Source organism: Balaenoptera physalus (genome assembly GCF_965194825.1).
Source record: "Balaenoptera physalus genome assembly, chromosome: 12".
Taxonomy (NCBI): Eukaryota; Metazoa; Chordata; class Mammalia; order Artiodactyla; family Balaenopteridae; genus Balaenoptera; species Balaenoptera physalus.
The window spans coordinates 70521119-70535115 of NC_138897.1; the positions used below are offsets into that span (position 1 = coordinate 70521119).

A 13997-nucleotide genomic window follows, 5' to 3' on the forward strand; every position below is an offset into this window, starting at 1 on the left:
ACTCTACCAAACATTTAAAAAATTCGGTTGGTTTCTGATGAGGACTCCTCCATAGCCTTCTTGTTGTGTCCTCATGTGGCCTTTTCTCAGTGCACGGGGAGAGAGAGCAAGGGTGCTCTCTTTCTTTTTTTTTGGCCACGCCACGCAGCCTACAGGATCTTAGTTCCCCAACCAGGGATTGAACCTGTGCCCTCAGTAGTGAAAGCATGGAGTCTTAACCACTGGACCACCAGGGGAGTCCTGGGAGCTCTCTTCTTTTTAGGATACTAATGCTGTCAGATCAGGACTCTACCCTGTGACATCATTTAACCTTAATTACTTCCTTACTCTCTAGCCACACTGGGGTTAGGGCTTCAATATAAGAATTTGGTGGGGACATAGACATTCAGTCTGTAACGGCCACCTCGGTTAAATTTATTCCTAGATATTTTACTCTTCAGTGTTACTGTAAGTGGAATTGTTTCCTTAATTTCGTTTTCGGATTCATTGTTGTTCACTGTTAGTGTATAGAAATGCAACTGATATTGGCGTGTTGATTTTGTATCCAGGAACGTTGCTAAATTCATTTTTTTAAACAGTTTGTGTATGAGTAATCTTTAGTTTTCTACATATGAGATCAGTTCATCTCTGAATAGAGGTAGTTTTGTTTCTCCCTTTCCAATCTGGATGCCTTTTATTTCTTTTTCTTGCCTGATTGCCCTGGCTAGAACTACCAAATATTGTATTGAATACAAGTGGCAAAAGTGGGCATCCTTGGGACTTCCCTGGTGGTCCAGTGGTAAAGAATCTGCCTTCCAATGCAGGGGACGCGGGTTCGATCTGTGGTCGGGGAACTAAGATCCCACATGCTGCAGGGCAGCTAAGCCCGTGTGCCACAACTACTGAGCCCACGCACCTCGACTAGAGAGCCTGTGTGCTGCAAACTACAGAGCCCACGCGCCGCAACAAAAGATCCCGCGTGCCACAACTAAGACCTGACGCAGCCAAAAAAAAAAAAGTGGGCATCCTTGGGAATACCCTGGCAGTCCAGTGATTAGGACTCGGGGCTTTCACTGCCGGGGCCCAAGTTTGATCCTTGGTTGGGGAACTAAGATCCCGCAAGCTGTACAGTGCAGCCAAAAAATAAAAATAAAAAATGTCGGCATCCTTGTCTTGTTACTAATTTTAGGAGAAAAGCTTTCAGACTTTCACCATTCAGTGTGACGTTGGCTGTAGGTTTTTCATGTTGGCTGTAGGCTTTTTTCATGTTGGAATTTCTTTCTGTTCCTAGTTTATTGAGTGTTTTCATCACAAAAGTGTGTTAGATTTTGTCAAATGCTTTTCTGCATCAATTGAGATGATCTTTTTTCCTTCTTCATTCTATTAACATGGTGTGTTGATTGATTTTTGTATGTTGAACTATCCTCGCATACCTGGGATAAATCTTACTTGGTCATGGTGTATGATCCTTTTAATATGCTGCTGAATTTCAGTTTGCTAGTATTTTGTTGAGGATTTTTGCATCAAAATTCATATACTTTTCTAATAGTGTCTTTGACTCTGATATCAGGGTTATGCTAGACTTGTAGAATGAGTTAGAAAGTGTTCCCACCTCTTCAGTTTTTTGGAAGAGTTCAAGAATGATTGGTGTTAATTTTTTTAATGTTTGGTAGAATTCACCAAGAAAAGCCATCCAATTCAGAACTTTACTTTGTTGAGAGGTTTTTGATTACTGGATTACTGATTCAGTTTCTTTACTACTTATAGGTCTATTTAGATTTTTTCTCAATTCAGTTTCGGTAGATTGTGTGTTTCTATGAATTTGTCCATTTCATCTAGGTTATCCAATTTTTTGGTGTACAACTGTTCATAGTATTCTCTTGTAATCCCTTTTTATTTCTATAATAAATGTAATGTTCCCACTTTCATTTCTGATTTTAGTAATATGGATTTCCTCTCTTTTTTCCTTAGTCTAGCTAAAAGTTTGTCACTTTTGTTGATCTCTTCAAAGAACCAGCTTGTTTTCATTGATTTTTTTTTTCTCTATTTTTTTCCTTCACTGTTTATCTCCTCTGTAATTGTTACTACTTACTTCTTCTTCTGGTTTTGGGTTCTGTTTGTTCTCTTCTCATTTTTTAAGGTATTCAGTTAGATTATTGATTTGAGATCCTTCTTTTTTGTTGTAGGCATTTACAGCTGTAAATTTTCCTCTGGGCACTACTTTTGCTGCATCCTTAAGTTTTGATGTCTTGTGTTTATCATCTCAAGGTATTTTCTAATTTCCCATGTGATTTCCTTTTTGACCAATTGGTTGTTTAAGAGTGTTTAATTTCCTCATACTTGTGAGTTTTCCAGCTTTCCTTCCATTATTGATTTCTAGTTGTATTCCATAGTGGTCAGAAAGATATTTGTTGATCTTCTGTCTTGTTCTGGTATTGAAAGTGGGGTATTGAAATCTCCAACTATTAGTTTATAACATATTTCTCCCTTCAGTGCCATCAATTTTTGCTTCATGTGTTTTGGTTCATAATTTGTTAGTTGCATATAGATGTATAATTGTCATATCTTCTTGATGGATTGAACCTTTTACCAATATATAATGTCCTTTGTGTCTTGTACTTTTTCCGTCATTTACTTCTAACCTCTTTGTGTCTTTGTATGTAAAGTGAATCTCTTATAGGCAGCATATGGGTGGATTGTGTTTTCTTATCCATTCTGGCAATTTCCGTCTTTTAAGTGGAGAGTTTATTTCATTCACATTTCAAGTAATTACTGATAAAGTATTTGCTTCTGTTATCTATTTGTTTTCTGGATGTCATGTATGCATTTTGTTCCTAAATTCTTCCATTATTGCCTTTTTTGGGTATTTAGTTGATTTTTTTGTAGCGTATTATTTTGATTCCATTCTTCTTTTCTTTTCTGTATGCCTGTTAGTTATTTTCTTAGAGGTTACCTTGGGGATTACAATTAACATCTTAATCTTTTAACAACCTGCTTTGAATAATACCAACTTAATTTCAGTAGTTACAAACACTCTGGTCCTATATATTTCCATTACCCAGCCCCTCTTATATTGTTACTGTCGCAAAGAGAAGTTACAAACCCAAAGTATAATAACCAATAATGTTGGGTTTTATATTATCTTGTATAGTTTCTTAACCATTTTTTTAAATTTCTTTTTATGACTTCAAGTTACTGTCTAGTATCTTTTTATTTAGCCTGAAGACTCCCTTTTGTATTTCCTTTACAGAGCATCTACTAGTGATGAATTCATTCCCTCTTTCTCTTTTAGATTTTTTTTATCTGGGAATATCTTAATTATGCCTTCATTTTTTTTTTTTTTTTTTTTTTCTGGCCATGCCACACAGCATGTGGGATCTTAGTTCCTTGACCAGGGCTCGAACCCGCTCCCCCTGCAGTGGGAGTGTAGAGTCTTAACCACTGTACAACCAGGGAAGTCCCTCACCTTCTTCTTCTTCTTCTTCTTCTTTTAAAAAATTATTTATTTATTTATTTATTTTTGGCTGCATTGGGTCTTCGTTGCTCCACGCAGGCTTTCTCTAGTTGCATTGAGTGGGGGCTACTCCTCGTTGTGGTGCTAGGGCTCCTCATTGCAGTGGCTTCTCTTGTTGTGGAGCAGGGCTCTAGGTGCACAGGCTTTAGTAGTTGTGGCACACGGGCTCAGTAGTTGTGGCTCACGGGCTCTAGAGCGCAGGCTCAGTAGTTGTGGCATATAGGCTTAGTTGCTCCGAGGCATGTGGGATCTTCCCGGACCAGGGCTCAAACATGTGTCCCCTGCATTGACAGGCGGATTCTTAACCAGTGCACTGCCAGGGAAGTCCCTCGCCTTCAAAGATAGTTTTTGCTGACAGTCTTTTCCTTTTAGCACCTTGAATGTGTCCTCCCACTGCCTTCTGGCCTCCACGGTTTCTGGTTAGAAATCAGTTGTTTGCTGCTTTCAAGTTACTTCTCTTGCTGCTTTCAAGATTATCTCTTTGTCCTTTGATGATTTGACTATATATCTTGGTATGATTTCTCTGAGTTGATCCTGCTTGCAGTTCATTGAGCTTCTTGGATGTGTAGATTCATATCTTTTATGGAATTTTGAATGTTTGGGGTCATTATTTTTTTAAATATTCTTTCTGCCCCTTTTCTCCTTCTTATCCGTTTGTGGGCCCCCATAATATGTGTGTTGGTGTGCTAGGTGATGTCCCATATGTCCCTACGCTCTGTTCACTTTTCTCCATTCTTCTGCTCCTTAGACGGGATAATTTCAATTATCCTAACTTCAAGTTTGCTGAGTCCTTCTTTTGCTTGCTCAAGTCTACTACTGAATTGCCCTAGTGAGTTTTTCATTTCAGTTACTGTGCTATTCTCCAGAATTTTTGTTGAGTCCCTTTTTATAATTTCTGTGTCTTTATTGGTTTTCTCATTTTGTTTAGACATTATTTTCCTGGCTTTGTTCAGTTTTTTTTTTTTTTTGGCTGTGTCGGGTCTTAGTTGTGGCATGCTGGCTCTTCATTGTGGTGAGCGGGCTTCTCTCTAGTTGTGGTGTGTGGGTTTTCTCTTCTCTAGTTGTAGTGTGTGGGCTCTGTGGTTTGCAGCACTCGGGCTCTCTAGTTGAGGCTTGCGGGCTCAGGAGTTGTGTGCGGGCTTAGTTGCCCCACGGCATGTGGGATCTTAGTTCCCCGACCAGGGATCGAACCCACATCCCCTGCATTGGAAGGCAGATACCACTGGACCACCAGGGAAGTCCCTGGTTTTGTTTAGTTTTTTGCCCATGATTTTTTTTACCTCTTTGAGCATTTTTTTGGGGGGGTTTTTGGGGTTTTTTTGGCCACACAGCTTGCAGGATCTTAGTTCCCCAACCAGGGATCAAATCCGGGCCCATGGCAGTGAAAGCGCCGAGTCCCAATCACTGGACTGCCAGGGAATTCCCTCTTTGAGCATTTTTAAGACAGTTGATTTTAATTCTTTGTCTGGTAAGTCTAATGTCTGGGCTTACTCAGAGATAGTTTTTGTCAGTTTTTTTTTTTTCCTTTAAACAGGCCATACTTTTCTGTTTCTTTGTATGCTTTGTGATTTTGTTGTTGCCGTTGAAAATTGGACATTTGACTATTATAATGCGGAAATCAGATTCTCCCCCTCCCTGCAGGGTTTGCTGTTCTTGAGTGTTGAAGGCTTCGCTTTTGTTCCACCAGTGTTTTGACTGAAATTTCCTTGAATGCCAGGAGCTTAAAAAAAGTCTCTCAGTCTTTGCAGATTGGCTCTGTGCTAGGGTACTTCTTGAACATGTAGCCAGGCCAGTTACATTTCTGCCTTCTTCACTTCCAGCTTTCCTTGAGCCTATGGTTAGGGGGTGGTGAAAGCTTCAGATCTTCTCAGTTCTTTTCTTAGCGTGTATCCTGTCCTAGGCATATGTGTGACTTTTTCAGCTCCCCAGTGTACCTGGGTACTTCTGAATGCCCTGATATCCCTGGGTTTCTCTGTGGCTTTTCCTCCTTGGCTTTATGCAATCTGTTGTGTCTCACCTGCCATCCTTTGCTATAGGCAGCTGTGAGTTTTTCATGGCCTTACAGTCTTTTATTTATTTATTTATTTGGCTGCTCCGGGTCTTAGTTGTAGCACGTGGGATCTTTGTTGCGGCATACAGGATCTTTAGTTGCAGCATGCAGGATCTAGTTCCCTGACCAGGGATCGAACCTGGGCCCTCTGCATTTGGAGTGCTGAGTCTTAACCACTGGACCATCAGGGAAGTCCCCTACAGTCTTCTTGAGCAGTTCCTGTGCTTTTCTGTGGGTTCTGAGCAAGGCAAAACAGATGAGCACCTGTGTCAGCCCTCCGGGTAGCCCTGGACCGGTTAGAACAGACAGTAATTTGTGAATAAGGTCTGCTCTGCTTCTCTGGAATGGAGGACTTGGGTCCCACATGGTGGTCAGAGGTGGCCATCATTCACCCATCTTCAAGATGCCTGTCGCCCAGCCAGGGAGGGGCCAGGCTAAGGGCAGGTAAAGTCGACACAAAGCTTTCCTACTGTGTTTTAGTTGCCTTTTTCTTGATTCTGCATTCACAGCCAAAGGTTGCTGTAAACCTTTGACTGTTTTCCAGAGTTCTGACAAAGTTGGTTCTGACGGTTTCTGCAGTATTTTTTTGTTTGTTTCTATGGAGGGATGGGAGTTTGGAGCTGCCTGCTTTGCCATTTTGCTGATGTCACACCCTAAATTTTTCTCTTTTAATCAGGAATGAGTGGATTTCATTAAAGGCCATATTACTGTCAATTAGGTTTTGTGGTGTGGGTTTTCAAAGTGGCCTGTTAATTAAGCCCCTCATTGCTTTCTGGATTAATTCCCCCTTCATTACAATGGACTGTTTTTAAATGTTCCAGTGTATTAAATTTCCTAGTCTTTAGTGTGTTTGCATCTGTGGTCATATGTGAGATTGGATTGTGTTTTCTGTGTTTAGTGGATTTTGATAGATGGTTATACTCACTTCATGTATCAAGAAGTAGAAATTTCATTCTTTTTTCTGTGTTCTGATTTGCTAATTTTTGCTTTTATGGTAATTTCTGCTTTTATGTTATGTCTTTTGTTTTCCTTGGTATTTGTTTGCTCTTTGCTCTTTTTTAAAATTTATTTTTAATTTATTTTAATTTATTTGTTTTTGGCTGCATTGGGTCTTCGTTGCTGCGCGTGGGCTTTCTCTAGTTGCTGTGAGCGGGGGGTTACTCTTTGTTGCAGTATGCAGGCTTCTTATTGCGGTGGCTTCTCGTTGAGGAGCATGGGCTCTAGGCACGCAGGTTCAGTAGTTGTGGTGCGTGGGCTCAGTAGTTGTGGCACATGGGCTTAGTTGCTCTGTGGCAGGTGTGATCTTACCGGATCTGGGCTCGAACCCATGTCCCCTGCATTGGCAGGCAGATTCTTAACCACTGCGCCACCAGGGAAGTCCCTCTTTGTTCTTTTCTAACTTGATGATTTGAGTGCTTAGTTCTTTGCGGGGGGGTGGGTGTTCATCCCCAGCTGAGAGTTCCTTTCTTGCCTGGGCTGCTCCCTACCCATGTCATTGTCACCCTGGACTTACAGGGGTGCTGCTGCTGGTTTTACCTTTTATTGAGAAGGTAAGACATGCACACGTGACAACGTTTCAATGACAACAGTGTCTTTCTTCTGTCTGTGTCTCTGTCCCTCATTTGTAAAAGGAGCTGGTAAATGCTCTCGTCAGTGTGTAGTCAGACTGCCCTGGATTTCTTTGCCTTTGGGCTTCAGAAGCACAGACTTGGGAGTCAGCTTTGTACTCCTGAGGCCTTGAATCTCCAAAGCTGTGTCAATAATTGTTTTTAAAATGAAATTGAGTTTCGTGGAGAGGCCTCGTACCACCCTGGTGGTCACTCCACCAGCCTGTTGGGAGAGGACGCAGTCTCTCTGCCATCACAGTCTCTGGCCTCTGCACTAGCCCCGAGGCTCACGCACCAACCAGGTTCTGCTGAGCAGAGTGTTTTTGGGAATGAGCCTCAGGTACACCGATCACATCCCATTGCAGAAGCTGCAACTGCCTTTGCCTCCATGCAGGCCATTCCGTCTCACAGCTTCTTTGAGCACCTCGCATGCCCTGGCTCCCCCACCTGGGCTCGGGCCCCAGCCTCTTTCGAGGAGCTTTTGCTCCCCTGTCCTGGGGCTGGGCTGCTCAAAGCCGACAGTTGTTGAGGTAAATACCTGCTTGTTAACTTTCAGAGAGAGAGCCCTCCTCTTCTGCTCGTGAAGCCGTGTGTGCCCCTTCCAACTGGCTCATCCTCCTGCACCTGCGTCTTCCTGACGCTCTCCATTCCGTGGTCTCAGTGAATCACTCCCTCCTCTCTGTTCCCTCCACTCACCATTCATAGTAGTGAGGTCGCTTTTGACTGCAAGTAAGGAAACCCCCCCACTTAGTGTGGCTTTGAAAAGGGAAAGTTGCTGCCCCTGACAGAGTCCTGTGGCAGGGGCTCTGGGCTGGCCATCCAGTGGCTCGGCGAGGGGAGAGCACAGACTTGCCTGGGCTTCACAGTTTTCCGGAAGGAAGAGACCGTCTCTTCTTTTCTCTCTCTCTCCTTGAACTTTTTATTTTGAGATAATTGTAGATTTTCATGCAATTGTAGGAAATAACACAGAGATTCCCCAGTAGCCTTCACCTGTTGTGCAACTGTAGTGCAGTGCTATAACCAGGAAGTGGACCCTGATCAGTCCACCAACCCCATTCAGACTTCTCCAGCGGTGACACGTGTGTGTGTGTGTGTAGTTTGGTGTGACCAAAAACAAAGACGCCCATCCCAGGGGCCCACCACAGACCCCTCACTCCTCATTATCCAGAACCAGGACATGTGGCCACCCCTGGTCTGTCACTGGCCGAGGTGTGGGCAGTACCATGATGGACTGTGCTGTCCGAAAGGAGTATACTGCAAGCCACAGCCATGCTTTTAAATTTTCCAGAACTCCCATTAAAAATGAAAATGAGGGAATTCCCCAGCGGTCCAGTGGTTGGGACTCAGCGCTTTCACTGCTGAAGGCCCGAGGAGGGTGTGGGTTGGATCCCTGGTCGGGGAACTAATATCGAAGGAAGGAAGGAAGGGAGGGAGGGAGGAAGGGAGGGAAGGAAAGAGGGAAGAAGGGAGGGCGGAAGGAAGGAAGGAAGGGAATGAAACAGGTGGAATTCACTTTGTAAGTATTTTACTTAATACAGTATATTAAAAATATTCTTCTACATGTAATCAATATAAATAATTATTAACAAAATAGTTTATTCTTTTTGTTTGCACAGAGTCTCAAATCCAGGTGTTATTTTATGCTTATAGCACATCTAAATTCGGAAGAGTCCTGTTTCAAGTACACAATAGGCACTTGGGCTGGTGGCCACCATATTGGACGGGACAGGTGTAGACCAGTCAGAATTTACCCCTGGTTCACAATGAGGGGGCAGCGTGGATGGAAACAAAACTGGGATTTTGCCAGCAAGGAGACGGCGGGGAGCAGCCGTTGGCTGGACAGTCCGTTGGGGTCAGCTGTGGTCCAGCCCCCCTCTCTTTGGGGCTCCTCAGAGGGCTAATTCTGCTTTATAACTGGTGGTGTGGGTGTCATCTCAGCGAGTTCTGGTTCAGGCAGAGACCTTTATCTGTTTCCCTCCCACTTCCTGTCCCTAGCACTGTGCATTACACAGAGTAGGCGCCCCACAAACAGTCTGTAAGTTATTGAATTTGTAGTTCTCAGAGAGCCTTGGAAACTACATTTTGGTGTGTGCAGGTGGATTATTCGTGCAGGGTTGTCTCTGTTTCTTGTTCATTAGATGCCAGTAGCCACCTTTGTCATTGGGACAACCTCAGGCATTTCTAAACCTCTCCAGGAGGGACAACACTGTCCTCAGTCGAAAACCCTGTTTCTGAGTTAGCTTTGATTTCCTTTTTAACAGTTTCATTGAGAGTCACAAACCCTGCATTTCGTGCATTTAAAGTGTACAATTATTCAATGGCTGTTAGTATATTTGCAGAGTTGTTTCTCCATCACCACAATTTTAGAACATTTTTTATTACTCCTCAAAGAAACCTCCCCTTGTTAGCATCACCCCCAGTCCCCCAGGCGTAGGCAACCACAGATCTACTTTGTAGATTTAGCTGTCCTGTATATTTCATATAAATGGAATCATATAATACATGACCTTTTGTGTCTGGCTTCTTTCCTTAGCATAATATTTTCAAGGTTTATCCATGTTGTAGCATGTATTCATACTTCATTCGTTTTTACTGCCAAATAATATTCTGTTGTAATGGCTATATTATAGTTTACTTATCCATTCACCAGTTGATAGGTATTTGGGTTGTTTCCACTCTGGCTATTATGAATGATGTTGCTATGAACATTCGTGAACAGGATTTTATGTCGACATGTGTTTTCATTTCTTTAGGATATTTAGGAGTGGCGTTGTGGGTCCTGTGGTCGCTTTATGTTTTTGGTAAGGAAGCGTTTGGGTCCAGACACTTCACAAGTGCAGCAGGTTCTCGCCCGGCAATGGGAAGGGAGTAAGGAAATTGTGCCACGTCTGATGGTGGAATACGCTGCAGCCCTAGCGAAGGCCTGGGCGCGCCGAGGGCGGGCGAGGGGGTGCTGCCAGCAGCAAACCGCATGCGTGTGTGTGCAGGAGTGCTGCGTGCCAGGGCGCTGGCCCACACCGCATGTTTTCTACAACAGACAAGGAATTCTCCGACGTTAGTAGCTCTGCGGCTGGGTCTTAGAAAGCGAAGTGTGATCGTCTCTCCGTGTGGGCGGGCACAGGCTGTGCGGCCAAGAGCACCACCCTCCCAGAATCCGGATCCCTTGACCAAGGAGCGTGCTGACCGCTGTGCGCCGCAGGCTGTGTCTTGGACGCGCTCAGCCCTTATCCTGGGGCGGAATGTCTAGCACTACTTTTTTGGTGTGACTGTTATATTTCTATGAGAAATAACAATAAAGCTACTTCTTTTCTTGAAGGGAAGGTGAATCATGCCGTGAAAAGTGCCCATGAGTTCAGAGGAGGGAAGTTCCTGTGGAATTCCGTTTTATTGGAGAGAGCGATTTTTTTTTTCTTTGAAATATTCAGCGTGCTTTATTGGGTTTTTAAGAAATCATTTTGAAACTTAGTGACCAACCTAATTTCTTTAGTTTTTTTCTTTGTAATTTATTTTACGGTAGTGTAGTTGATTTGCAATGTTGTGTTAGTTTCTGGTGTACAGTAAAGTGATTCAGTTATATACATGTATGTATTCTTTTTCATATTCTTTTCCATTATGGTTTAGAGATTGTGATTTTAAATTTAGGTGTAATTCAGAGGGTAGTTTCGTCATGAAAGATTGGAAAATCTGTTCTAAAAATACTTCCACAAATGTTTATTTTCAAAGAGAAAACGATGGAATTTTTTAATGTCAGAGTATTCATTGATAAAGAGCTGTACTGTGAAAAGTCCTACGAACCCTATTGTTGGAAACAGTACAAAGAGGTCATCTTCAGAAAGCAGAGTTAGCAGATGATGACTCTGCTCACTGCGCAGACATGGTAATTCAGGCAACCACGAAGAGATAAGAGGGAATGAACGCTTAACAGTTACAGAGAGTGAGAAGACACAGTCTGTGCTCAGAGGCCAGGAGCTTTTCCTGCCTTTCGACCAGGCCCTCTAGTGGACTGTGAAGGTTAGAGCGCAGGGAAGCCCACCTTCCCGTCCCTGTGTAACTGGACCCCAGGGCACGCAGCCTGAGGGTGGGTCTGGGCCAGGCCTGGGTAGACATCCTCAGGGCAGCCACGCCGGGCTGTGTTTCTTGTGGGTGAAGGGTTACCCCGCGGAAAGGACACTGCTGAGGGGTCTCCACTGGCCGACACACGTGGTCAATCATCAGTGGATCCATCCAGGAGCTGCCTGTCCACATCAGTCCAGCCACAAGTCCCGTGTGGTGTCAGATCGCCAGCTGAGCATGCGCCACAGGGACTTGGTGTGGCTGCTGTCCAGGTCAGGGAGTGGCTGCTAGAGAGCTGTGTGGTGTCCTCCCTGAGCCCCAGGGAGAGCTGCCACAATGGTGACACAAAACTGTGACTGATGTATGATGGTGGAAGGACTCTGGGTCTTCAGTGGATTAAGAGATGCGTGGGGTGCGGTGGGGTCTCGGGGTTCCTGAAGGTTGCCCTGGGGAGGAAAGACCCGGCTTGCCTGCAGTCCAGGAGTGGACCCATGGGGGAAAGGCCCAAGGCGTTTGGAGGAGCCTCCTCTTAGTCTTAGTTTCTCCAAAGTGGCTTTGTGCCTGGGGAGGGTGGGGTGAGAGCCGGGAGGGGCGGGGGGGAGCCAAGGTTTGCACTGTCCTTGCGGGTAGCCCTCCATGGCTTGTGGTGAGGACCGTCTGAGGCAAATTTCTGAAATTTTGAATACTATTTTTCTACCACAAAGCCGTGTTTTCTCATTGAGGCCCCTTCTAGTTTCTGAGCTGCCTTCACACAGAATAAGTTTAGCTCTAATGTGTGGAAAACTCACGTGTGGCACTTAGGCCTTTATCCACAGGGTAGGTCCTGTGTTGAATTTTTGCACACCCCCTTCCACACAAATCCCTGGGGTTTTGGAGCCACTCCTTTGGTCACCCCGAGCCCTGGACGGGGACAGAGTCTCTGAGGAGTTAAGACACGTTCCCTGGGTGGCGAGAGGCTCAGCCTGTCCTGTCTCCCGTAGCGAGAGAGCTGCTTCTCCTGACTTTTTGCCCGTGTGCAGCATGCAACGTGGGTGGCTCCTACCTCAGAGTCACCCCCACATGACGGATGTTGGGGAATGTCCCGGGCTTGCCTGGCTGGCCTGGCTCGTCCTTGTCTCCAGCTCCTGGCACGTGGCCCAGCATGCGGCGGGCCCCAGGTGGTTGGTCAGTCCTGGGTGATGGTTGAACACATCTGGTGGGTCTCAGCAGCCAGGGTCATCCAGGAAGGCTCTTTCCATGGCTGAAGCAGGTCCCTTCTTAAAACCCCGAAGCAAAATCTCCGCGTCCCCTTGGGCTCCTTGGTAATGGTGAGTCTAGCTCTCCTAGGTAGTGAGCAGTCAGGACAAGGCCTGGGAGGAGTCCGCTGCCACTTTAACTTCTGGACAGTGTTCTAGACAATTCTGTGTTCCCTAAAGAAGGGATTAGGGAAGGTTTTGTTGGGGTGAAAATGATTTCCCGGTCCAGCCATGGCCCACCCCCTCCCGGGTGTGCGTGGGTCTGTCTCCTCACCCAGGTGCAGCGCCTGCGGTGTTGACATCTCCTCCCTCACCTGCCCCTGAGGCACCACCTTCCTGACGCGCTTCCCATAGGTTCATCTTCCGACTGCGGATCCAGCTGCTTGATAGGGTGGTTCAGACCCCTAAACTCGGCCCCAGCCTCCTGTCTTGCTCCATGCTGTCCCCTCCAAGCCCCTGCCGTCCTAGTTTTTAGTCCTCTCTGCTGGGAAGGCCTCTCCCACCTCTCAGCCTTCCCTAATTTTACCCTTCTTGGGTGGGGATAGACCAGGGGACAGTGTGGGGACCTGGCCTGTGCCAGCCTCACTCCCCAGCAGAGGAATCCTATTTGCTGGAGAATATCTTGTTACGCTGGGGCTTGAGGAGGCAGCGCTGTGCATTCCTGGGCACTCAGTGAAGCTGGGCCTCCTTTGAGTGGGCTGGGACCCTGGAGAGCTGGAGTCCGGGGCTGGGAGGCCGCAGACTGGAGGGCTGGCTCACCTCTGGACGTGGAGGCAGAGCTGGAGAGAGGCTGGCCTCTTTCTCTCGAGGCATCTCTCAGAGGCTCCTGGGCCATCAGTGTGCAGGCCCTGAGGGATAGATCTCTGAGTGGCCCTAAGGACACAGGGGTGGGGCATGGTTCTGGCCCTGCCTGGCGACCAGCTAGGGGCCAGCTCAACTCCTCAGGGACCAGCCATCCAGCTGAGTGCTGGCTTTATTCTGGAGTTGTGGCCACCTCTTTGGCCTTTCAGCACTGGGTTGGGTTGTTATTTACCCCTGGTGTAACTCTTCATACCTTCAAAAAAGATAAAGAGATATTTGCAAAAGACATTATCTGAAAAAGGGCTGTTAACCCCAAATACACAAAGAACTCTTAAAACTCAATAACAAGAAAACAAAGAACCTGATTTTAAAATGGGCAGGGACTTCCCTGGTGGCGCAGTGGTTAAGAATACACCTGCCAATGCAGGGGACACGGGTTCGAGCCCTGGTCCGGGAAGATCCCACATGCCACGGAGCAACTAAGCCCGTGTGCCACAACTACTGAAGTCCATGCACCTAGAGCCCGTGCTCCGCAACAAGAGAAGCCACCACAATGAGAAGCCCGTGCACCGCAAAGAAGAACAGCCTCCACTCACCGCAACTAGAGAAAGCCCGCGTGCAGCAGCAAAGACCCAACGCAGCCAAAAATAAATAAATAAATTTATTAATAATAATAATAAAATGGTTCAAAAATCTGAACAGACTTCTTACCAAAGAAGACATACAGATAGCAAATAAGCATATGAAAAGGTAGTCAA

General features: G+C 45.7%; 1 protein-coding gene across 4 annotated transcripts in view; it reads left to right on the forward strand.

Moving 5' to 3' along the window:
- UBE2L3 (ubiquitin conjugating enzyme E2 L3) overlaps positions 1-13997 on the forward strand; it is a 44239-nt gene that overhangs the window by 22218 nt on the left and 8024 nt on the right. The window lies entirely within an intron of this gene.